The 26,510-nt window shown below is 35.7% G+C and overlaps 1 long non-coding RNA gene across 1 annotated transcript; it reads right to left on the bottom strand.

The window, feature by feature from the left end:
- Window positions 1-26,243, bottom strand: LOC131507326 (uncharacterized). Its single transcript, XR_009259450.1, has 3 exons — window positions 26,045-26,243; window positions 24,080-24,184; window positions 1-314 (listed from the first exon to the last, which is right to left on the bottom strand). It is a non-coding gene; the product is annotated as an uncharacterized LOC131507326 (long non-coding RNA).
- Window positions 26,244-26,510: the final 267 nt, after the last annotated feature.

Raw genomic sequence — 26,510 nt, 5'->3', positions numbered from 1 at the left:
TCTATTTTACACAGAATCTGGCAGATCTGATCATCTGAAGTCTCAGACCACTACTGCATGGAGTCCTTCAAGGTTTAGTTAGAGAGGTCTGAGTGAGAAAGCAAGAGGCAGGAGGTGTAGCTGGGTCAAGGCGCTGTCAGGTTGTATCTTCTCCGTGCTGGTTGCCCCAGAATGGCTGGAATGAAAGCAGGGCAGCCAGGAAGATGTGAGGGAAGGTATAAGAGTCTCTTGATTCTGTTCATAGTTAGCACCACGAGGTTACACTCGAGTTCAGTCCATCACAAAGCTTCTAGAGTAGTATTTGACAACAATTCCTGAAAAAGACACAATAGCAGACAGTTAATGAAACAAATTATTACATCCTGAGACCTTCCTCTTTTATGTGATGAGTGAGTGATCTCATTCCAGCATCCCATACAGAAGATATGCTTTTTTTTTTTTTTTTTTTTTTTTTTTTCACATGAGATGGTTTATTTGGAAAATGATCCCAGGGAGATCGACTAAGGGACTGGAGATAGTACAATAGAGAAAGAAAAAAGGCCAGGCGTATAAATAGGTTACTGGTACTGGTTCTTGGAGTTTGGTCCTGCCACAAAGTTCTAGGGAACTGCTGGAAAGAGCCTCAGAATTTCCCACCTGGATGAAGGAGGAAACATTTATCTACCAGTTCTCATCCTTTTTTGTTTGTGCGTTGTCCCATGGAGTGTTAGCTTCTTTATACATCCAGATCCATTCATATCAGTCCCTCACTGAAACCTCAGGGAAACCCAGAGCAATACAGCTGGGCATGAGAGAGGTGCTGATAACCATCAGGTCACAGTACACAAAGCTAGTTGCAGAAGCGAAGGTTGGAATATAAATTGGGCCGAGAGGAGGTGAGGTAGGGTATAGGAGGTATCCAATACAGGAACTCACGTCCTGGCCTCCTTCAAAGCTGCTATAGTGATAAAAGTAGGCCTTCTCCTGGATGCCCATAGTGCCACTGGGGAAAGATCTTTGGAGCAGCCTAATTTTTTCAAACTTCCTTTATTTTCTTAAGACAATTGGGGTATAAGAGTAAACAATAGACATTTTACTGGTAAAACTTAATATGTACCAAACCCTTGATTCTTCCCTGTGACCACTCCAAAATCATCTTTTTCATGGTATATTCCTTCTCAACAAATGGCACCAGTTTTGACTCCGTTTCACGCATCGCACCTTGGAGCCACACTTGACATCTTTTCAACACACCAGCAATCTGCAATGAATTACAAGCCCTTCACTTCACACCACCTATACCACCAACACACTATTCACGGGCAGCATCCCTTCTCATGTGCATTATCTCAGTGGCCTCCTGACAGTTCTTCATGGTTCCACTCTTGCACTCTACAGTCTGTTCTCTGCACAGTAGTCAAAGTTGCTAGTTACTTTTTAAAATGGTAAGCCATATTATCTCCTGTCTTAATTCTTACATAGTTCCATCAGGTTTCACACAAAAACCCGGGGTACCTGAGTGGCTCAGTTGGTTAAGCGTCTGATTCTTGGTTTCGGCTCAGGTCATGACCTCACAGTTTGTGAGTTCGAGCCCTGCATTAGGCTCTGTGCTGACAATGTGGAGCCTGCTTGGGAGTCTCTCTTTCTCCCTCTCTCTCTGTCTCTCCCATGCTTGTGCTGTCTCTCTCAAAACAAATAAACTTAAAAATAAAAAAACCCAAATCCCTGTTATGACCTTGTTGTTAAGTGATCTGGATACACACACACATACGTATGTACATATATAGGATATTGGACATATATATTACAAATGGATCTATCTGTATATATTATAACTATATATATTATATGGTTTAAATATATACATTATATATATTATCAATATACATGTTATGATACATATAAATGATAAATAAGTCTGTGGCTTCACTTCCTACCACTCTAGCTCTTACTCTCTGGCCTCTAGTTTTACTTCCCTGAGATTTCTCAAACTTGCCAAGCATATTTCCATCCAGGCCTTTGCATCTGCAATTTCTTCTTCTTGGAGTGGTTTATTCTCTACATTCATACGTCAGTTCATATCCCAAAGAAACTTCCCAGAATGCCTTGTTAAAATAGTCCCCTATCATACTATATTCTCTTATACAATTATATTTTTCTTTATATAACTTATAAATAATACATATTATGTATATAATATGTGTGTGTGTGTGTGTGTGTGTAAATTTGCCTGTTTATTGTTTCACTCAATAGAATATTTGCTATATAAGAGTATGGACTATGTTGAATTTACCATTCTATTCCTAATTTCTAGAGCCATTTTGGGCACATATGGGTTCAATTAATCTTGTTAAATAGATAAATTAATTAAACCAGATCAAATGGCATTTGTGTTGTCAGATAGATTTCCCTTTACCTTTATGTGACTAGTTAATAATGGAAAAAGAAAACAACAACAGTGCAGCATCTCTGTAGTATTTGTCAGTCTTAACTAACTTCTGTACAACCAGAGCCATAATCATATTTAATTTATGTTCACTTCATTGTCTAATGAGGGTCTTCTGGAAGTCCATTAATTTAGGGGTCAAGTTTGATAAATACTCCATTCTCTTTAATGTCCTGAGGTCATCTAGCCAGCACATGGGAGACAGAATTTGGATTGTAGAGGACATTTTAGGAGCTGCTATTGGAAATGGCACACACCATTTCCACCAACACCCCATTGCTCCGAATTTAATCCTTTGGCCCTACCTAACCGTAGGGGAGGCTGGAAAATAGAATTTAGCTGTGTGCTAGGGCGAAATGTAACTCTGTCACAATAGACATACGGATGATCTTCTTTAATCCTTAAAAATCCCTGAGAGATAAGTACTCTATCCCCATTTAGAGATTTAAAAACTGACCCTCAGAGAGGTAGAGCTACAACCAAGATCATAAAGCTAATGATTATGTGGCACTCCAGATGTCCTGTGATTTTCCCTGTCATTTAGGGTACTGGAAATTTCAGAACACCAGTCATTTTGATGAGTCTGACCCTGCCCATGATTTTATCTGTGCTTTCACATCAATTAAGAGTAAATATAAGCCTTAAACTTGAATTTTTTTTAGTGGGTTTGCTAACAGACTGTGACTTTTCAGTCCCATTCACTCTATCTTCTTTGATTTTACTAATCACAGTATTTCAATAGTAAAGAATTTTATAACAAAACTCTTTATACTACTTTTCCATTGATTTGGATACATATTGGAAGTCTTAGTTGGTGGTCTGAAATACATTAGCCTTATTGATTAATGTTTCTGATTTGTCTCATTTTAGTCACTCCCACTTTAATAGAGTCATGAATTATACTTGATTACCACCAGTTACCAAACACTGATTTTTGGGGGGAAGAATTATATGCCTATCAGTTGAGGTAACTAAGTGGATCATCAATGAAATAAGATTCAACTTGAATTAGTGAAAGTTAAAGAATTCATAGCAAACACCTGCAGGGAGGTTTGGTTTATATGGTACCTCTGTCACTCAGTTGCTGGTCCTCTGTGTTATAGGTTGAGAAATTATTAAAAAGGCCTTCAAAATCTCATTCATAAAATAAATTTATGAGATAACAATGACTCACATAGAATCCTAATTCTTCATTTATAGTAAAATATGTAATGATTAATGACTAAAGCATGCATTTCCTTTGTCTAGGGTACCCCTTCCTGCTGAGTAAACAAAATTATAGGCCTTAATGATTTCATAGCAAATAAAAAATTATGAAATTTGGTAGTTTTAAAGGAAAAAATGTCCAGGAATTGTTAAGACTTGACAAAATACTTCTATATCATAAAATTAAAACACAAAGCAAAACAGTAACAACAATAAATCTTCCCTAGGGAATGCGAAGCTCTTGTACACTGGATATATTTTCGTATGTTGAAGATAGTGAGATAAATCCATGGCCAAACTCATGTTATCTCTTTCAACATTTTCTACAATTTACATATCCCCATGCAGATCAGATTTTGGTAAGACTCTTCTGCAATCAAAATAATTTTCAGGGGAGCAGTATTTTTAATGGAAAGGGCATAGAATTTAAAATTAGGCAAATGTGGGATTAAACCCATTTAACGGCCATTTATCTGATAATTTTTAAAAAATTTTTTTAAAGTTTGTTTATTTTTGAGAGAAAGAGATAGAGCGTGAACAGGAGAGGGGCAGAGAGAGAGGGAGACACAGAAATGGAAACAGGCTCCAGGCTCTGAGCTGTCAGCCCAGAGCCCGACACAGGGCTCGAACTCACAAGCAGTGAGATCACGGCCTGAGCTGAAGTCAGATGCTCAACTGACTGAGCCACCCAGGTGCCCCTATCGGATAATTTTTTTTAAATTTTATTTTACTATAATAAAAACACAACATGAATCTAACCTCTTTACAAATTTTTCAGTATACATTATTGTTGACTATAAGTATACTGTTGTAAAGTAGATCTCTAGATCTTGTTCATCTTGCTTAACTGAAAGTAATGCTCATTGATTAGAACTACTAATTTCTCCCCCGCTTCCCTCCCAGCCCCTCACAGCCACCATTCTACTCGTTGTGATTCTATGAATTTGACTATTTTAGATACTTGATATTAAGTGATATTATGCAGTATTTGTCTTTCTGTGACTTAAATCACTTAGCATAATGTCCTTAAGGTTCATCCATATTGTCAGATAATGCAGAATTTCCTTCTTTTTTAAAGCCTGAGTAGTATAGTATGCCATTGTACATATATACCACAATTTTTTTATCCATTCATCTGTTGAATGACATTTAAGTTTTCATATCTTGGCTATTATGTTACAGCAACGAACATATGAATGCTAATATAGCTTTGAGGTCCTGATTTCAACTCTTTTGGACAAATACTCCAAAGTGGGATTGCAGGATCATCTGGTAGTTCTATTTTTAATTTTTTGAGAAACATCGCTAGTTTTTTCCATAATGCCTGAATGACTACCAACAGTGTACAATGGTTCCAATTTCTCCACATCCTCTCAAAAATTGATTGTGTGTGTGTGTGTGTGTGTGTGTGTGTGTGTGTGTGTGTGTTTATAATAGTCATCCTCACAGGTGTGAAGTAATAGTTCATTGTGGTTTTGATTTGCATTTCTGTGATAATTAGTGATGTTGAGCATCCTTTCATATACCTGTTGGCCATTTGTATGTCTTCTTTGAAGAAATGTCTATTAAAATCCTTTGCCCATTTTTAAATTGGGTTGTTTTTTGCTGTTGGGTTGTAGAAATTCTTTATATATTATAGATACTACTCTTTTATCAGATATGTAGTTTGAAGATATTTTCTCCCAATCTAGAGGTTGCTTTTTCATTTTGTCAATTGTTTCCTTTACTGAGCAGAATATTTTTAGTTTCAGTTGGTCCAGCTCATCTACTTTTGCTCTTTTTGCTTGTGCTTTTCATGTCACATCCATGAAACCATTACTGGGACCTATGTCATGAAGCTTTTTGCTCATGTTTCTTATAGTAGTTTCATGATTTCATGTTGTACATTTTTAGTCTTTAGTTTATTTTGAATTGGTTTTTATCTATGGTGTGGGTCAGAGGCCCAATTTCATTATTTTACAACTATCCAGTTTTTCCAATACCATTTTTTTTGAAGACTCTATCCTTTCTGTGCTCTAGATAACATAGCCCTTCTTCAGAACCCTCAGAATCTTCTGATACTTGGTCTTATATAAACACCACATGTATTCTTTTCTTATCCTGGTTATTTCAAGGGACAGACCTACTTGAATCACACCCTGAAACTACTGAGGGATATTTCCTCTTCTGGGCTCCAGTCGAAGCTAGGCTTCTTTGTCATTCAATAAATAGGTCAGAGTACTGTTCCTCTGTTTTCAGAAGCTGCTATTTTCAAAGTCTGAAAATGTAAACCAGATATTATATGTCTCCCTTTGTGCTGGAAAATCTGAGATACAAAAAAATTCCTCCCGGGGCACCTGGGTGACTCAGTCAGTTAAGCATTTGACTCTTGATTTCTGTTCAGGCCATGATCTCATGGTTTGTTACTTCAAGCCCAGTGCTGGGTTGTGCTCTGACAGTGTGGGGCCTACTTTGGATTCTCTCTCTCTCTCTCTCTCTCTCTCTCTCTCTCCACCTTTCCCCTTCTCCCCCCACCTCTCAAAATAAATAAATAAACATTTAAAAAATACTTACAAAAATTCCTCCTTTACCTTGGAGGAATAACACAGCATATCACAGACTACTGGATGATTGAAAACTTCACTGATGAGGCATGACCTTGAGTCTTTGCAGGTTGTGCTATTCAGCCTTTGGAGCACATTTATCTTACCTAAGCTGCCAATTTACATTTTAACCAAATTAACATAATGTCGTAGATATAGTAGCTGTGGAATGTTGATATGGCTCAAGTCACTCTGGACTATACTTCGGAGAAGAACAGGAAAATTTAAGGGTAAGATAATACATGCATACTGTTGTCTATCTTATATAAGTATAAACTGTTTCTGATCCTCCTTACTGGTAAGGATGGACAAGAAGGCATTCAGCAGATCAGTGGCTACATAATACATACTGGAGCTGCGTTAATTTGCTCTAGCATAGATGCCATATCTGACACAGAAGCGGAAATGTGGGCTCCTAGTCAGCTAGTTTTCTGTATTTATTTAATTTTTGTAGGGGCCAGACTTTTGAATTGAGTTGAATATGATGAAGACCAATACCCCATCATAGTTTATGCCTTTAGTGTGGCACTAATCTCTTTGATTCATTTGATAATATGTTATTGCTCGTGATTTATCATATTTACTATCTTGGCCAGAGGTAAAGGGGCAGTTTCGGTAGCTTCCACTTGGTCTTTTCCTTATTATTTCTCTTATACCACAGTTCAAGGAACTAATATGGGGCTTCTACCAACTACCAACTATGTCTAATACAATTACACATTTAGAGAATGAGAAATAACTACTGGGTGTGACCACAACTGTGAGGTGAACCTACTCTAAGAGAACATTTATTACCTAGATAACATCTTTACATATTCTATTAGAGAGATGAAGGTGGCAACCTAGACCTCCAAATATCAATGACAATATATCGATATATACCTAACTTTCAACATTTGGAGAAATTCTCTTCTACCAATAGGTGGTTAATGAAGAAAATGGCTGTAGTTCCCTTTAGAGAAGGATGGGGAAATTACTAGTGAACATACTTGTCGTAGTTTAATATGATGTTTCCTGGGGTGCCTGGGTGGCTCAGTTGGTTGGGCGTCTGACTTGGGCTCAGGTCATGATCTCACAGTTTGTGGGTTCTAGCTCCACATCAGGCTCTGTGCTGACAGCTCAGAGCCTGGAGCCTGCTTTGGATTCTGTGTCTCCCTCCGTCCCTTCCTTTCCCCTGCTTTCACTCTCTCTCAAAAATAAACATTAAAAAAAAAGTTGTTTTTAAATATGATATTTTCTCACAGAATCCCAGAATTTTCTTTCAGCCAATGAGTTCTGGCTCTGAAAACTGACTTTAAGTCCAGAGATTGTGCATAGGGTCAATTATATTTTTCCATTGATTTTTTTCACATTTTTAAACAAATTTTATCCAAAATACAGACAAAAACTGAAAGGATTATTCAGTGGATACCTGTAATCTAGATTCTATAATTAATATTTTGCTATAATTATTTATCAAATATCCAGTCATCTTATTCATCCTCCATAAATATATCAAATAATTTTTTATGCTTTCAAGGCAATTCACTTTATCAGTACACTTCATCCTTAAACATTTCAGAATGCATATCTTCATCTAGAATATAATATATACGTTAAGAATTTTTTTCCCACAGTATAATTCTAAGCAAATCTATAGAGTAGGGAAATAAATGTCACATTATTCCTTTTCATTTTGTTTTGGTGAATGTCTTCACTGTTTGCATTGCCTGACAAAGGGCTTTAAATGTCTATATATCTGGAAAACAAGAGGAGACAAAAGAGTGTCAAAAACAAATAGCACTTTTGGCCTAAAACAAAACTCTTGCTCTAAAATAAAATAATAGGAAAAAAATAGCTATTCTTCTTACATTAACCCGTTTGACAAAGAGGATCTATTCTAATGTTAAAAATGTGTCTTTGTTTTTATTTGTATAAGATCCTGTTTTCTTTGATGTTTAACAAATTGTTTGATTCATTTCTTTTTGATTTGTCAAATATGAAGAATAGTGGATATGAAAAGGAAATAGTTGCTTTTCAAGTCAAGTCATTTATTGATCATCCCAAGTTTGGAAGAAAATAACTAAGGCAAAGTAGGACTTGATGAATTTTTGGTTTTGTCAGTAGAAGATTCTGCTCTTAAGGTGGCTTGTTAAAAGAAGTAGGAATCTATTTTCTCATCTAAATAATATAAACTAGCAGGAAATAACAACAAAAATATGAGTAGAAATAAAAAGATATTTGTGGTAGCTTGACTTGGATTTTCTTTTTTCTTCAGTTACCTCTCATAATACTGACTCTTTCTTCTCCATACACAATTGATTTGGGCCTTGGAGGATGATGTGGCACAGAGTAAGGATATGGGCCTTATAATGATAGGGACAAAGGTTTGCAAAATTTTGCTATTTTCTATTGCCTAGCTGTGTACTTGAAGGAGTCTCTCACTTTCTCTAAATTTCATTTTTCTTTTCCAAAAAATGGTGGGAAATAATGCCTTTCTTAGAGTATACTTTTGAAAATGTTATTACACAATGAATAGTCTCTACTGATATTGATTATATTATTTGGCAGCATTAATTGAGGAGTTATATTCAGACACTCCAATGTATCTCAAAAATATAAAGTTGTTAAGTTCCTAACCTAAAGATGCATATTGTGTAAAAGAAAATTAAGAAAATCAATAGCTAATATACTTAAAATAATGCTATCAGAGAAGAAGACATTGAATGGTAAAGAACTAAAAAAATAGTGTGATAAGGAGTTACATCCAGGGGTGCCTGGGTGGCTCAGTTGGTTAAGCATCCAACTCTTGGTTTCCACTCAGGTCATGACCTCGCAGCTTCATGAGTTTGAGCCCTGCATTGGGCTCTGCGCTGGCAGTGAGGAGCCCGCTTGGGAGTCTTTTTCTCTCCCAATCTCTCTGCCCCTTGCCCACTTGCACTGTCTCTCTCTCTCTCTCTCTCAAAATAAATAAATAAGCTTAAAAAAATTTTAAAGGAATAATATTTAATTAAGCTTTGGTATTGAGAAGATGTGAGGTAAATTGGTGAAAGATTTTATTTTTAAAGATTTTATTTTATTTTTAAGAGGAAGTAAGACTGGAGTTGCTTTTTGAATGATGACAGATAATCAGATGGGTGGACAAGAGAAAAAAAAGCTGTTCTAGAAAAAGTACCCCTGATGTATAAAGACACAGAGGTAGAAAAGAACATGGCTTGTTCGGGAGCTCTGTATGATTGATACAAAATGTATGTGTAGGGACAAGATAAAGAATGAGAGAAATAGGGAAGACCTATATGATAAAGGACCTTTGTTAAGAAATTTCACCTTTAAGCTAAAGGCCATGAGATACTGCTAAGAAGTTAAAACAAGGAAATTACAAGAATTTTAGGAAAATCACTACATCTTCAAAATACAGGTGTGAGAATGAAATTGGAGAAACTGGTTATGATGTTGTTGTAGCAGTATAAGCATTCAATTTAAGGAAGTAGTGAAATGTTAATTGGGGAGACATTTACATTATATTTAAGAGATAGAATGGACTTCTTAAATATCTTAGTATATAGGATTTTGTATCTAATTGGTTATGGTAGTGATGGATCAGAATCAAAAAAAGATTCCAACTTCTGACTTGTGGGTTTGAGTGGATGGAAACCCAGAAAAGGGGTAGATTTTAGGAGAAAGACAATGATTTCTTCTTTGGATATATTGAGTTTAAAATGGTTATGGGGTATTCAAGTGGAAAAACAGTAGGGAATACTCTACAGAGTTACAACATTCACTCTATGCTGATGTGCACACTGACACATGCACAGTTCTGGAGTTTCTGAACCTGGCAAGAGCTAATTGTCAGAATGGAGATTAGCCATAGCCTTGATGTGTATTGGGACTCCTCAGGGGAATTTTCTTTGCATAAAAGGAAAGAGAATGAAAGTTCAAAGTCTGTATAGTACCAACATTTAAGGTTGAGAAGAGAAAGTAAAAAAAAAAAAAAAAAAAAGGAAAAGAAAAGAAAAAGAACTGAATAGGGAAGGTGCAGAATTACCAATATTTACTTGTTTGTTTGTTCATTCAAAGAATATATGTTGATCTCTTTCCTAACCTGGGTTGGCCCCAAGTCAGAATCTGAGATGAAAGTATGCATTCAGTAATTTATTTAGAAGTGAGCCCAGTTGGAAGGCAGAAATGAGGAATTAGTGGAGTAAAATAAGAGAGCATTATCAAGGTGGCTCTCATTGCTGGTAACCAATGCTTAACCCTCTGGGATAATTTGAGGAAACTTATGTATATTTCTCAGGACTCTACACTCCAGGGATGAAAGGAAGACACATTTATCTATGGAATTCTGCCTTCCATTGGCCAGCAGTTACCCCACAGGTTTAAGTAACTCACACTTCTGGGGTGCCTGGGTGGCTCAGTCAGTTAAGCATCCGATTTCAGCTCAGGTCATGATCTCACAGCTCATGAGTTCGAGCCCCACACTGGGCTCTGTGCTGACCGCTCACAGCCTGGAGCCTACTTTGGAGACTACTTCTGTGTCTCCCTCTCTCTCTCTGACCCCTCCCCCACTCATTCTGTCTCTCTCTCAAAAATAAAAAAAATTTATAAATTAAAAAAAGTTTAAATAACTCACACTTCTGGCTTGTCCATCAGTAGCTTCTGCTAGCTTGAGTGGGTTCACCTGGGGAAGTCATACTGTAGCATTAGAAAGGCCTTCATGTAGGAATGGCAAAATATGTAGTACTGATCTAGGTGAGTACTGGCAAGTTAAACCTTCATCATTTTGGTTCTTGAATGGAACAGGGGCTGGAACAAGAGGTAGAACTGAATGGATAAAAAGTGGTACAGAAAAGTTTTGGGTAAGGTCCACTCCTTGCAGCCCTCAAGCCCTCCCTCTTGTGAGGGTTCTTCTAATTCATCCAAGAGTTTCCTCCAAGATGGAGGCCAGCGCCTCCAGCTGCATTCTTGGTGCAGGGAAGTCCTGAGTCAGGAGGGTGTGTGGTACTGGCCAATGTGAGGCCTTGTCAAATTGCAGATGGGAAAGCTGATTGACCCCTGTGGCTGGAATACAGGTGAGGCTGAACAGACATGAAGGGGAACAGTCTTCTAATACAAGCACTTGCTATCTACATCCAGTTGCACAGTGAGCAAGGTAAGATCATCCAAACCTTCATGTAATTTACTTTCTAGTAGATGAGAGAGGCAGATAATATAAAGGAATTGCAAAAAGTGCTGAATTAAGACGAAGACAACATTTAAAATGCATTTAAGTTGTTTTGAGGAAAGGAGGAAGCTATAAAAAAGAAAAACATTTCATAAGTCTTTCCTCTTGGACTTAAAATTGTGACTACAGTTCACCCAACAACGTGGGTTTGAATCGTGAAGGTCCACTTATATGCAGATATTTTTGATAAATATAGCCCAGTACTCTAAATGTATTTTCTCCTCCTTACACTTTTCTTAATAACATTTTTTTTTCTCTAGCTTACTTTATTGTAAGAACACAGTGTATGATACATCTAACACACAAAATATGTATTAATTGACTGTTTATGCTATTGGTGAGGCTTCAAGTTAACAGTAGGGTATTAGTTAAGTTTTTGGAGAGTCAAAAATTATACGTGGATTTTTTACTGGGGAAGGGGCGTGGTGCCTCTAACCCCCATGCTGTTCAAAGGTTACCTGTATTTAGCCTTGGAATAGAGAATACTGTTTTACTCTCCACCTCCTTTGCTTTCTTCGTGTTTTCCACAAAAACACTTTTGGCAACTAGGCAAGCTTTTGTCACTTCCTTTGAATCAACATCTATTATGAGTTCAGCTGAGGGCTCTTGAAAAGATTTGCTTGCAACTTGGAGCTTTAAAGCTATTAAATAGTGAGAATAGCTCTGAACATTTTGGCTTTTCTCCAACATACTCTCCTCTTACTAAAAGGGAAGAAAAAAAAAAAAACAAATGAAGTGACAGAAGGAAGAGTACTTATCCTCATGAACACTGACATTTTTCATTCATCGATATTCCCAGTGGAGCAGTGGGTTAGGATTTAAGTATATATAGAACAAAATTTTTCTTTTAATATTATATATATTTTAATATAAATATGTATACTAATGACAAACATATTTTATAAAATATATATCATAGGGAATTATGTGTTAGATTTTATATGTTTACATATATAAAAAATTCTCCACTGTGTTTCTCCTTTTAAGAGTGGTTTAAATTTCATATGTTACACATTTACCTATGTTCATCACACCTTATGCCTTTATGATTCTGAACTAATAAATCACTAAAGACAATATTTTAGCTTAAGTTGCTACATCATAATTTTGCTCTAAATCATTTGAAGGACAGCAGCAGCCAATAGAATCTACTTTTGTCTCACTTGGTGACCCTTACCAGCAAGCACATTTAATTATAACCCTCCTCATCTTGATTATAGTACTTTGCTAATTTGAAATTCCACCTAGTCAATTAATGTAGCTTGTAGTATCTGTAGAAAATCATGAACCCATGGTTACAATTTTAATTATAGCATACATTTTACAAATCTCTGCCATCCATCTCCAAGGACATTCTCCTTTGTGTAAATTGTCATGAAATGGGTCTCCTTCCTTTGACTTAATATTGCCTTCTTGAAATATAATGAATACCTTTTGATGACAGCATCCCTTTCTCAGTCAGCGTTGGTGAGAATCATGAACTGCACTAAGAGGGTATTTTGCTAAATGCAGTCACGGGAGCAAACGTGCCATTTATAAAATGTCGTCATGACATGTGGCATTTTTGAAACACTGAAAGACCTTCGTGTCTAACAAGCTAACATAAAGGGATAAAGGCCTTTTGAAAAGAAAAAAATACTGAGAAGAAAAGTGTAAAAAGATTAAAATGTATCATTTGTAAATGTATGCAGTTATTTCCCAGATTTCCACAAATTTAAAAGTCTGAGATTACTGCTGCCTTTCGACCATTAACCAAAAATAATGACAGCAATTGCAGAAAGGATAAGCAAAAGGAGAGCTAAGATTTTTCAATTTTGGTTTCTATGGTTTTATGGTATTATGGTTTGATAAGACATAATATAACTTATAGAGTCTTATAAGCAAAAACATGGGAATTATTTGTTTCCAAATTTTATTTTCTGTTTCTTTATAAAAATACTTAGTATATTTCAATTCTAATTATAAAAATGTAGCATATCCAAGATCCTCATAAAAAAGTCTTAACTTCAGAGATTTTATGTGTATAGGCAATTGATTTATAAAGTTATGAAAGAATATTGAAAGCTAGTATCTCAATGGTCAATCTAGGAGATAAATATCTTGGCCATTGTAATAGACTCTGTATGATCCCATCGCTACAAATTTGTTTACCAGTTAAAATTCTCTGTAATAAGGTTCTTGAGGCTATACCCATGTTTCCTTTGCTAGCTCAGAGTAACAGATGTCACTCAAGAGTTTCATAGTGTCACATTTAACAGTTCAGGCCAGACTGTTCTAGTTCAAATCCCAGCTCTGTCATTATTAGCTGTGTGACCATGGGCAATTTATTCAACCTTTCCATGTCTCAGTTTTCTCATCTCTAAAAATAGGTGTAACAATGATACTTACCTTGAAGGTTTGTAGTGAAGCAAAACCAAAGCAAACCAAACCATAATAAACACTTAGAACACCGTACATTCTCAAATATTATCCATTATCAATATTATTTTTATTGTTATCACCCATAAGACAGTACTTATAACAACTAGGTCTTTGTCATAAATATGTTTGCTGATTTCTATTGTGTGTCAGTGCATGCTGTTTGCCCTACAGAGAAAGAAAAGGAGAGGGTGAGAGGGGAAAAAAGAAGGCTGAGAATTGTGGAAATTAACATTTTCATGTCAGATACAATAAAATACTTTTGCTGCACAAAGCGATCATCTACCGAGTGTATTTTCCTATGTCTCTGTTAATTCTCTCAATCACTTACTGATGCCTCACCTGAGTATTGATTTCATTACTTGAGTAATGTCATTTTGCAGCCTTGTCACTGAGGTAGCAGACTGAGAACTCCACAGACATTCTCACCACTGTAGTCGGGTGCCTGGACAAGCACCCCCAACAGCTCTTAATAAGAACTTATGAAAGACTGAGGTCTTCAAGGATGTATTTTTGAAAAGTCCCCACCATCTTCTCTAAAACCTCCCTCTTCCTCAGCCTGCTTGGAAGCATAAAGACAGAATCATGATTATTCTTACTCATCACCTCCTCCTTTCCCCAAGCTTAACAAGTAGGACTTTAAGGCCTCAGGGAAGAAAATGTATATATATATATATATATATAACTTAGGGAGGAAGCTGGCAAGGCATAGAACACAAAATAATCAAAACTATAAATCACAAGTGAATATGCTTAGGACTGTGATGCCTAGAACCAAATTATTGAGTCAGCAAGAGCAGCAGGTTTTTGTGGATAACTCATGGATAACTATCATTTTGCATGTGTTGGTTTTGGGGATCTGGGAGACTTAACACTTCCCTACACTCTTATCCACATGACACTCTGCTCTCCAGACCCGTGAAGTTCTCATCACTTCTGAAAAATGCCAAACCCATTTCGTACACTTGATAGTTCTGTCCTTGTCTAGGGTGGTTCTAGATCCTCCCTCAGATTGGTGTTCAGATTGTAACCCCTCTTTGAAAGCTCTTATCATTCCCCCTTACTCTGTGTTCTCTCTACATTGATTGGTAAGACATCACAGCATTTATTTTATTACACTGTAATTTTCTAGTCACATTTGTCTTCCCTACAAAACTGTGTGTCCATAGTAGGAGATGTGTTTGCTCAACTCTGTGTTCCAGTGCTGGCCCGATGTCTGGAAGCACAACAATGTTGCTTGATAAATGTTTGAGGAATGAATCTATACGTGCAGAGAATTTTCTTTATTATTTATTCATCATAATTAAGGGATTGTCAATCAATTTCTTAGTCAACCAGACCCTGAAATTTATCTCTGTATTTTCATTTATTCTTTATCCTTTATACCTATTAAATCAATATTTACGACATTTCTCAATTTCCTTTCCAATGACAGAATTTTTGTTTAGATGCCAACTGTCACATGTTTACAATAGTAAAATAATCAAATAGTATTGTAACTCTGGTTTTTACCTATCCAATCAATCATGTGCATTTCTAAAAGTTTAATTTTTCCAAAATACCTATTATTCTATTGACTAAAAGTCTCTATTTTCAAATCTATTTTATTTTTAATAGGATGATGCATATGTGGTAAGTAAATTAAAAATCTAATGTAAATCACTCTTCCACTCTATCTCTCACTTCATAGAAAACCATAGTTATCAGTTTCTTGGGTGTCTTTCCAGAAAATCTCTCTGTATACATATCTTTGTGTGCATATATGTGCAGATGTGTGTAGGAAGCTCCCACTTTTTTCTCTAAGAGTGGTACAATTGTCTATATACACCATCCCATATGTTGCTTTTTTTTAACTTAATATGTCTGAGAGATTGTTCCTTGTCAATATTTCGGATCTGAATAATTCTTTTTTTTTATGAAGAATCTTTCATTGTGTTTAAATATATATAACATAAAATTTACCATTTATTTATTTTTAATTTTTTTTAACGTTTATTTATTTTTGAGACAGAGAGAGACAGAGCATGAATGGGGGAGGGTCAGAGAGAGAGGGAGACACAGAATCTGAAACAGGCCCTGGGCTCTGAGCTGTCAGCACAGAGCCCGACGCGGGGCTCGAAATCACAGATTTTGAGATCTCACAGACTTTGAGATCATGACCCGAGCTGAAGTCGGACACTCAACCGACTGAGCCACCCAGGCACCCCTAAAATTTACCATTTAAACTAATTTTGAGTGTACAATTCAGTGGTGTTTACTATGTTGTGCAACCATAAGTGCCATCCATGTTGACAACTTTTTCATTAACCCAGAAACTCTGTACCCATTAAACAATAATGCCCCATTTCCTCCTTCCCTTAGTTCCTGTTTACTTATTTACTTTCTGTCTCTGTGAATTTGCCTATTCTAGGCACTCATATAAGTTGAATCCATGTAATATTTGTCCTTCTTTGTCTGGCTTATTTCACTTAGCATGTTTTCAAGTTCATCTATGTTATAACATATATTGGAAGTTTATTCCTTTTTATGACTGAATAATATCCCATTGTATATATCACATTTTGTTTATTCATACTTCTGTTCATGAACACTTAGGTTGTTTCCACCTTTGGGCTATTGTAAATAAAGCTGCTATGAACATTGGTATACAACTTTATGTTTGAATCTCTGCTTTCAATTCTTTTAGGTATACCTATACCTAGGAGTAAAATTGCTAAATTATATGGTAGTTCTATGTTTAACTTTTTAAAGAACTGCCAAACTATTTTCCATAGGGACTGCAACATTTTACATTCCCACCAGCTATACATGAAAGTACCAATGTCTCCACATCCTCACCAACACTAGCTCTTTCCCCTTCCTTTCTTTCCTTTTTTTCTCTTTTTTAAATAATAGCCATCTAAATAGTTGTGAAGTGGTATCCCATTGTGGTTTGGGCTGGCATTTCCTTGAGGACTAATGATATTGAACATCTTTTTATGTGCGAAGTGGCAGTTGCATATATTGCATTCAAAATTATGAAATATTTTGTATATAAAAGTTTATGTTTGACAAGTATGAAATGTAAAGATTAATAATTAAACAAACCCTAGAAAAACCAACACTCAACATAAGAAATAGAGCATTCACCATACTGATCTAGGTCCTTGTACTTACTTCCTATATCACAACCCCCGTGAACCCCCAGTCCAGAAATTTCTTACCTGGAATTTATATTTATTATTTTAACTTTTTCTATCTCTATTCCATATATATATCTCCTAAAAGAATTTAATGCTTTATTTTGCTTCTTATGAACTTTGTCATACTCTATGTATTTTTCTGATATTTCTTTATTCACTCAACATGTTTCTGATATTCATACATTTGGATTTTTATGAGTTATTTATTTCACTGCTATATAGTATCCCATTGTGTAACTATACTGCACTCCATTCATTTGCCAGTTGATATTTGGGTTCTTTCTAGTTTTCTTGATATTACAGATAATACTATAAACATTTCTATACAAGTTTTCTGCTACATATAAATAAAAGTATACCTAGGAGGGGAATTGTTGGGTCATGAAACATGTTTATCTTCAAATTGATCAAATTACTTTCAAAGTACTTTTACAAAGTTATATTTCTACCACTCTCTCACATGATTTGTGTTGTATAGATTATAACATACAGATTGTAAGAATCCTCTCCCCCCATGTTTTATATTATATATGTTATTTGAAAAATGTTAAGCCTTTTTTGTTGCTGTTGTTATTCTCATATCTGCTTGGTTTTTATAAATGTTTCAAAAATAAATTTGAAGATACTGTGGGAATCCATAGTTGTTGTGTACAGAGTTCTATATCTGTATATGTCAAGAATGAGGATGGTAAAATGTACAAATGTGACAATGGATTGGTTGATTTTTCAGTTTTTGAATCTAGGTCATTAGGTACATAATGACTTTAATTTTTCTTTCTTTCTTTTTTTTTTATTTTTGCCTGATGAACTGAACATTCTGTTACAGTGACTCATTCTTTGGCACTGCTTTCAATATTAATGTCATTTTCTCTTACATCTTTGTGAGTGTTTTAATAGTAATTATGATGGTTAACTTTATATATCAACTAGACTAGGATAAAGGAGGTTCAGATAGTTGCTAAAACATTATTTCTGGCTATGTCTGTATGGGTGTTTCTCGATTTCTGGCTATGTCTGTATGGGTGTTTCTGGAAGAGATTAGCATTTGATTCAATAGACCAGTAACAAGTTCTACCCTCACCAATGTAAATGGGCATCATTCAATCCATGGGAAGCTAGAATGGAACCAAATGGCAAAGGAAAGATAAATTCTTATTCTTTCTTCTTGAGCCGGGAAACCCATCTACTCCTGCTTCTCAGGCCTTTGTACTCAGACTGAATTATGCTACGAGTTTTCCTGGTTCTCTGGCTTGCAGACGGCAGATTGTAGGACTTCTTGACCTCCATAACTGCACAAATCATTCCTATAATGGATTTCATATATCTATCTACTTCTCTGTATATCCTATTGGTTCTGTTTCTATGGAGAACCCTAATACAGTTATATAGGTATATCAACTATTTTCAATTGTAGTTTTAATTTCAAACTACCTGTGTTCTTATGTTGTACATATTTTTTATAAACACATAGCTGAATTTATTTATTTATTTAACTTATATCCAGTCTTTTTTTTTTTTTTTTCAACGTTTTTTATTTATTTTTGGGACAGAGAGAGACAGAGCATGAACGGGGGAGGGGCAGAGAGAGAGGGAGACACAGAATCGGAAACAGGCTCCAGGCTCCGAGCCATCAGCCCAGAGCCTGACGCGGGGCTCGAACTCACGGACCGCGAGATCGTGACCTGGCTGAAGTCGGACGCTTAACCGACTGCGCCACCCAGGCGCCCCTATATCCAGTCTTTTAACTGGAAAGTCATCGTACCTATGTCTGTTATGATTGTTGATATATGGATTTATTTGTTCTCTGATTGTTTTGCTGATGTTCAGGAATCAGTTTTGATCTAACTGCTGTTTCCCTGTAGGTAATGTAACTTTTCCTCTCAATGGTTTTAATATTTTATTTTTTACATTTTATATGGCTGCAGAACAGTGTATCAAGATTTAGATTTTTCTTATCCTGCTTGGGATTTTATACCTCTATATGATAATTTTTTAATAATAATTTTTTAGCATTATTTCTTCCATATTTATCCTTTTACATTGTTTCCAATATGTTCTTTTAAAATTCCACTTAAAGGTTGATTGGACCTTCTACTATAATTCTCTGTGTCTCATAATCTCTTATTATTTTCCATCTCTTTGTTTCTCTGTGACTTTATTTCCTGATATTATTAGTTCTGAACTTTTTGAGTTTTCTGCAGTGCAGATGGAATTATTTCTAAGCTTTCAACCGATAACGTCAAAGCTTCTAGGTTAAGATGGAGTGTAGATTCAATATCTGATTTTCTTTCTTCTAATGATTTCAGTTTTTTTAAACTTGCTTCTCACATAGTAAACACACTTATTTTGTATTCAGTATCGAAACATAACAATATCAGATGTCTTTGTGGTTTTAGGTTTGTTGTTTATAATTTTCTGCTGACTCTTATACATGGTGGCTTGTTTCCTTTATGTTCTGTGATTTTCTTTTTTCAACTCTGACCTCTTGTATGTTGCAACTCTATCTCTATTCCTTAAGACTAGCATTTGAGGCGGAATTTTAGAGGGCAGTGGTTTCCTCTTTCTACCAATTGCCTAAGGGCTCTACTCATTAGGGTCTTCCTACAGAGTTGTGTCCTCACCTCTCAGAATTAAGGGGATTATTGAAAGATCACTTTAAATGAAATTCAGTAAGATTATTGCTTTTTCTACATAATAATGATCCTCTTTAACTAAATTATTGCAAATCTTTTCATCAGAATAAATACAATTTAAATGTCACATAGTTTTAGATGAGGTACAGTAACTTAAGAAAAATTTTAAAGAATGCATTTATAAGTGCTGCATAAGTACTATTTCTTACTGTACTTTAGGAAAGAAAAATATAATTTTTTCCTTCATGAAATTTTTAGAATAAAACAAAAGAACTTCTAGACACCTTGAAGGCTACTCCTCAATTACTCTCACTGTATATCTGTTTACCCAATAATTTCTGACATCCAAACTAAAAATAATTTGATATCTTTCCAATACAGGCAGCTAGTCCTTTATATGAACAGACTAATTTTATTATTTTGATGGTTTAAAGAGAACTGCAATCCCTTGTGTTAAATGACTCCAGCTTATTAAGAAGAAAGACTTGAAGGGAAACTAAGTGATGTCCATGCTAGCAGATGCCTTCCTGCTGGATTTGGCCAATGGGAAGTACTGATGGAGATTGGAGGGGAACTAAGGAAGAACCAACTAGGCTATTTTTTTCTTCCCTCCCTACCTAGAGGAGCTTCTCTAGCAGTGGCTGTATCTCCTCATTGTTTCCTGCTCCCTCTGTTTGGGCCTGCTGTGGTTACAGCTACTGTCTTTTGACCCTACACTTTGGTATCTGATAAACAAACCCATCCCTTTGTTTCTCCAATCTAGGAAAGGAAGTGGCTTTCTGATGTTAATTACTAATTTCTTCAAAAGCCTAGATTCCAATTGTCAACTTGTAAAATTATGCTGATCTTTTTCTCTGGGAGTAATGCCAGTATATTCTAGAATATCATTTTCTTGTATCAAAGCTTTTAAATTCTCTGTCCTCCACATTTACTCTCTTCTTAGAAAAAGATACAGATACTGGTTTCATTCTTTCATAGGACAGAGGATTCAGAACAGGGAAATATCTGAGTCCTAAAAGGAGAATGCTATCTTGGGGTACCAAAGAAGCCAGTAGGAGTGAATAGCCACAGAGTAACTAGATCTAGCAAGATGGAACTAGGAGGCTGATGCTATGAAATGATTTCAGTTACTGATTTCAGAATCAAATGTGAGAGAGTATCTTGAATAATTGCCTGGAAGAGATTTTTACTGTGGCCTGTTTTCATTGGTAACCTAGAGTATGTTGTGGAGAGTTCAGCTTAAATGCCTCTCTATTCTTCTGTTGTGAACCTAGTCTGGTTCCCACAGGCTGCTATATATAATGAATTTTAAGACAAGTCTCAGGTGTAAAATGACATTATCCTAGTTAAGAATAGGTCACATGGACACATCTGGACACAAGATTGGTTGGAGACTGTAGTCCCTATCCTAGCCACTGCATCCTGGCAAGAACTCTATATTATGGAAAGAACATAACTTTTGGTGCACAGAAAGTGTCTTTACCATTTACTGTCTGCCATGTGAACTAAAGTAGCATTGCTGTAGAATCAAATAAGGATAATTTCTTTGGGAAAATAAAGTTTGATTGTCAAATAAACAACTACAATACTTCCAAAGTCATGAACCATGCAGTCCAGTCTCAGAATGGTATTGAAGTCAAAGGAACACTTCTGAACAAAGTGCAAAGTGGCTCTAATCCCTATTACTCTCTAGGGTTTTGCTTCAAATAAGGTAGAGCTACACTGCCATGACTCAAATAGCATTGCTTCTTTTGCTCTTCTCTTTTAAATCAGGCCACTCCCAGTTTTCTTCCCACCTTGCCAGACTTTCAGATGTTGACACTGATATACTCCAAACCTGACCCATCCACGCCATTTAAGACTTGGATTGCAGACTGCTATTTTAGGAGACAAACTAAGTTAGTACCATAGTTTTCTTCTCTACTGGTCACAGCAGTTTTAACGTACTGCATAACCAAGTTCTTACAGGTTATTATGTGTAGTACAAGTCTGAGGAAGCATCTCTTACGTGCAGGATAAAGCTTTCTAATTTACTTATGACAGAGATACCAATCAAATCCCAATGGTGGAGACCGGAGTACAGATCAGAAAACAACAACAAAAGTTGAATCCTGAGCATAAGAAGAAAGGGTTTAACAGAAACCCTGAGGTTTAGTGAAAAATGAGGCACTAACCCTTGGTAGTTTAAACTGGTTTAAGTGCAACAAAAATTAACCAAGACCCCACCAGCCAGTGGAGCTAAGCCTTCTATGCATGGCTCATCTAACTGGCCTTAGTTGAAAAACAGGGCAGCACCTGGAGAAGGAATGTCTGAGAAAGGCAGAAATTAACACTCAAGGAATTGCCTAATATAATGCCAAATGGTTTTGACATAATTGAGAAATTTAGCTTTCATGAATTTATATACAACCAGTTTGGAGTAACAGAAATAAAATAAAAACTGTCAAATTCAAACAATTGTTTGAGCGCAAGATAAGCTTCTTGTTTAATTGTTGAATATTGCAACAATTCTTAAAATTCCTGAATGTGAAGACTAAGTCTCAGAGAGCTGTGCTAATTGTTCCCTACGAAAAAATCCTCTGGTTTGTTCATAATTGTGATCGTTGATTCTATGGAGGATAGGTTATCTCACTTTTGAATTATCTTCTTCCCCTTCCCAAATGAGCAGGCTGATCAATCATCTCTAAGCATTATGAGAAAAGCCCCTCATAAGTATATGTAAGCCCGTTTTTTAAATTGTCATCTTAATGTATGTAATTATTAAGTTCATGTTCAGCTTTATATCATTTCTAAATTATTACTACAGTTGAGTAAGCTCCATTCTGTTTGTTATACTGTACACATGTCTTATATTATTTCTTAATTTTATTGTGCATAATCTTTGCTTCCTTCTTGGTAATCACAAAAATAAAATTGTTATCTCTTCATAATTTTATACTTCTATCTATGATTACTTTTGCTATTTGATGAAATGCTATGTATAGCTATGTCACCAAATAACACATTTTCATCAAATTATAGTTTTCTGAGAAAACTGGAATTCTAAAAGTAAAAATTTGAGTAAGAAAAATTTTTATGTCTTCAAGTTATTCCAGTCTCGGGGAGGCCTAGTATTGAAATTTGTATGTTTAATTTATTTATTCATCTTCCTACTCTGTCTCCCAAAAGATTTAAGTGACCATGTGGCTTTATAAATGACTTAGTGCTTTATGCCCTACTGGGAGGTCTACCTCCACCTAGCAAAAATTTAGCATTTGGAGGGACATTGAATTTTGACCTGATGGAGTTAGGGATCTCTTACTCATTGTGGAGTTAATATTCCATGTGGCTAACATTCAAAGTACTAACCAAAATTTATAAGAGGTGCACAGATGTGTGTTCAGATGTGTTAAGACAGACATGACTCCTATGACAAAGGAGGATGGGCACCAATTCAAGCCACACAGGTTTTTATTTTCACCATTTATAATGATAAGTAGTGAATTATAGCACATTATGGATGATCTTAGAGCATAAATTTTTAAAATGTCCTAAATCTTACAATTAGTATAGATAACGAGATACACGAAGTCACTTAAAGATGGATACATAAGTGAATTAATCTAGAGTAAAATGTTAATCTAGACTAAAAACTTATCCAGCTTGACAGAGGTTTGAGTTTATGCAGCAAGGCAACTGCAGAATTGGAAGCCTCTGACAAAGGTATTTCTGGGAATTTCTAGTCATTCATAAATATCTGAAAAGGATTTGATGGAAAATTTTAATTATTACTATCATTATTGTTTATTGTAATATCTTTTTAAGTCTGCTTTTTTTTTTTTTAACTGAACTGTCTGTGGTAGACATATTTTCATTTTGAGAGAAGGGATTTAATTGATTATTTTAAATGAACTTTTTTAATTTTGGAATTGTTTTAGAGTTACAAAAACATTTCAAAGATACTACAGAGTTTCCACATACCTCATACTCTGTTTCCTCTATTATTAATATTTTATATTATTTATATATTATATTTGAATATAAATATAAGAACATAATTATATTATTAATATTTTATATTAGTCTGGATCATTTGTCATAATTAAAAAAACACTACTGATACATTGTCATTAACTAAAGTCCATACTTTATTCAGATTTCATTAGTTTTTACTTACTGACTTTTTGTCTATTCCAGAATCCCATCCAGGATACCACATTACATTTCATCATCATGTCCCCTTAGACTCCTCTTGGCTATGACAGTTTTAGTGACTTGCCTTGTTTTTGATGACCTCGACAGTTGTCAGGAGTACTGGTCTGATATTTTGCAGAATGTTCTTCAGATGGAATTTGTCTTCTACTACTAGACTGATATTGAGGCTTTTGTGAGGAAGACAACAGATCAAGTACGATTCTCATCATATCTTATCAAAGATAACTCATACTCACATGACTTGTCACGATTGATGCCAACTTTGATCATCTGGCTGAAGTAGTGCTTGTTAGGCTTCTCCAATGTCAAGTTATTCTTTTCTACTCTTTTCAGACTGCAGCCTTGGAAGGAAGTATACAGCACACATGTCAAGGGTGGATAATTTTCCTCCCCTTCTTGAGAGTGAAGCATCTGGTAAAGTATGTATATAAATTATTTTTAATTACTCTGCACGGTGATTTGTCTGTTTCCCCCCATTTACCTAGCCAATCATTTATACCTATATGGACTTATGGATATTTATTTTATACTTTGGGTTATAATCCAATACAATTTTACTTACCAGTTGCTTAAAGGCTCACCTTGTGTATTTTCTGCCCCAGTTGCTTAAAGGCTCACCCTGTGTATTTTCTGCCCCAGTCTTAAAATCAGCCATTTCTCCAAGGAGAAATTTTCTTTGAATTTTCTTTATTTGAGACTAGTATCAGAAACCAAGATGTGGATACTAGATTTGCTTATTGCTAGTGAGATGTCATTTCTTTTAGGTCCTCTTAGCTGACAGGGCAGAATATGTGGGCATATACTAACCTGTGTGTATACTATTAAAAAAAAATCAACTGAGTAAGTTTGAGGATCTAATTGGTTTTATTCAGCAATTGATGAATTGAGCAGCATCCTATCTAGCAAATAGAAGGAGCTCAGACGAGTTGCACAAAAGAAAAGGTTTATAGGCAGGAGGATAGGACAAGGAAGTTAAAAGAGTGGATTATTTCAGGGAAAGTTAGCTTCCTTTAAGGAAAGGCAGGGGGTTTTGTTCATGTAGATTTCCTCACTAGTACTGGTCAAGAAATTCCAGACTAATTGTTTTAAAATTCTATTATTGAGAAAGGCTGAAAGTGAAGTTAGGTTAGGTATTAAGTCTTGGTGGGGCTTAGCAAAAGTGACTCCATCTTAGACCTGTTGTTTCTTTTTAAGGAGACATGTTCATAAATATTGTTATATGTAAGAATGTGTATCTATAGCAAGCTAACCATGAATTCATATTGATGTTGAGAACTTTAATTCATTACTATGTGAATCAATATAGTCTTCTCCCATTGCCTCCTCCTACTCCAGCCATGAGAAACCTGGCTCCCACTATTGCCATTCATTTTCTTAAGTGTGCATTTCCATTATATGTGTACTGTGATTTCAGAATTATTAACATACCCCTATGGGAAAAATTTGAACTCAAGTAGAGTGCTTGGGTACAATTCCTTTGTCTTTAGCCCTATGAGTGATAAATATTTAGTTGAAAAGGTTTGTAAGCAAATTGCTGAACTTGTCACCTGGTTTCTCTTTAATGCTTATAGTAAAGTGTGAGAGGAGAGTAAGAAATTGAAAGAACTGCTAAGTAAAAAGTAACCAGAATTGAAGATTTGGAAAATTCTCAGTCTATGCATATGGCAAAAAATGAGAAAGTATGTTCTGGAGAGAACATCACTGTCCAGTGTGCCTGGGCAATCACCTCATAAAGAGATTGTGCATAATTAAAAAAAAAAAAAATTAATGTTTCTTTATTTTTGAGGGACAGAGAGAGACAGAGCATGAGTGGGGTAAAAGCAAAGAGAGAGGGAGACACAGAATCCAAAGCAGCCTCCAGGCTCTGAGCTGTCAGCAAAGAGCCTGATGCGGGGCTTTAACCCACAAAATGTGAGATCATGACCTGAGCCAGTCGGATGCCTAACTGACTGAGCCACATAATTTTAATCAACAATCTCAGCAGAAGCCAGAAATAAAGATGCGATTACACCAATACAGACGCTACTAGTTTGCATTGAAAGGGACAGAGATCAGTTGAAATAAAGGAAGGCTTTTAGACTTCAGGGGTTTCACACATGGAACAATAGAGTTATCCAGCTGTGAGCATGCCATATCCTGTAGGAAAGGGAGAAAATGACGTATATAAAGACATTTCAGAGATAATCAAGGCTGCCACTCACATCCACAAGCCCATGTGTACAAGGCTTCTTTCTTCTTAGTTTCATAGGGTGGGCCCACTTCCTTGGTGTCAGTAGCCAGGCTGTGCTGCAGAGATGAGGTGAGGTGGGGCCACTGTCTCAAAGCCATGCGGGTGAGACTGCCGCCCCAGTGGGCCTGGAGGACAAACCACTGAGCCAAAGATGATTATTCTCGAGTCTTAAGATCTATTGGGGAAAAAAAAAATCTACTGGAATTTGTCTTGCTGGGTTATGGGCTTTCTTGAGACACATCCCCCCTTTTTAATTTCCTATTTCTCTTATTTGCAATGAGGATGTCTATCCTGTGCTTGTCCCAGCACTGTGTTTTGGAAGTACCTAATATGTCTGGTTTCATGAGTTCACAGTTGGAGAGGTATTGTGTCTCAGGATAAAGCACAATTTAAGTCTTACCCATACATAATTTAGAGGAGATGTAGATGATGTTTTG

The sequence above is a fragment of the Neofelis nebulosa genome, chromosome 3 (assembly GCF_028018385.1).
Source record: "Neofelis nebulosa isolate mNeoNeb1 chromosome 3, mNeoNeb1.pri, whole genome shotgun sequence".
Classification (NCBI taxonomy): domain Eukaryota; kingdom Metazoa; phylum Chordata; class Mammalia; order Carnivora; family Felidae; genus Neofelis; species Neofelis nebulosa.
This window is presented reverse-complemented; position numbering and strand designations above follow the sequence as displayed.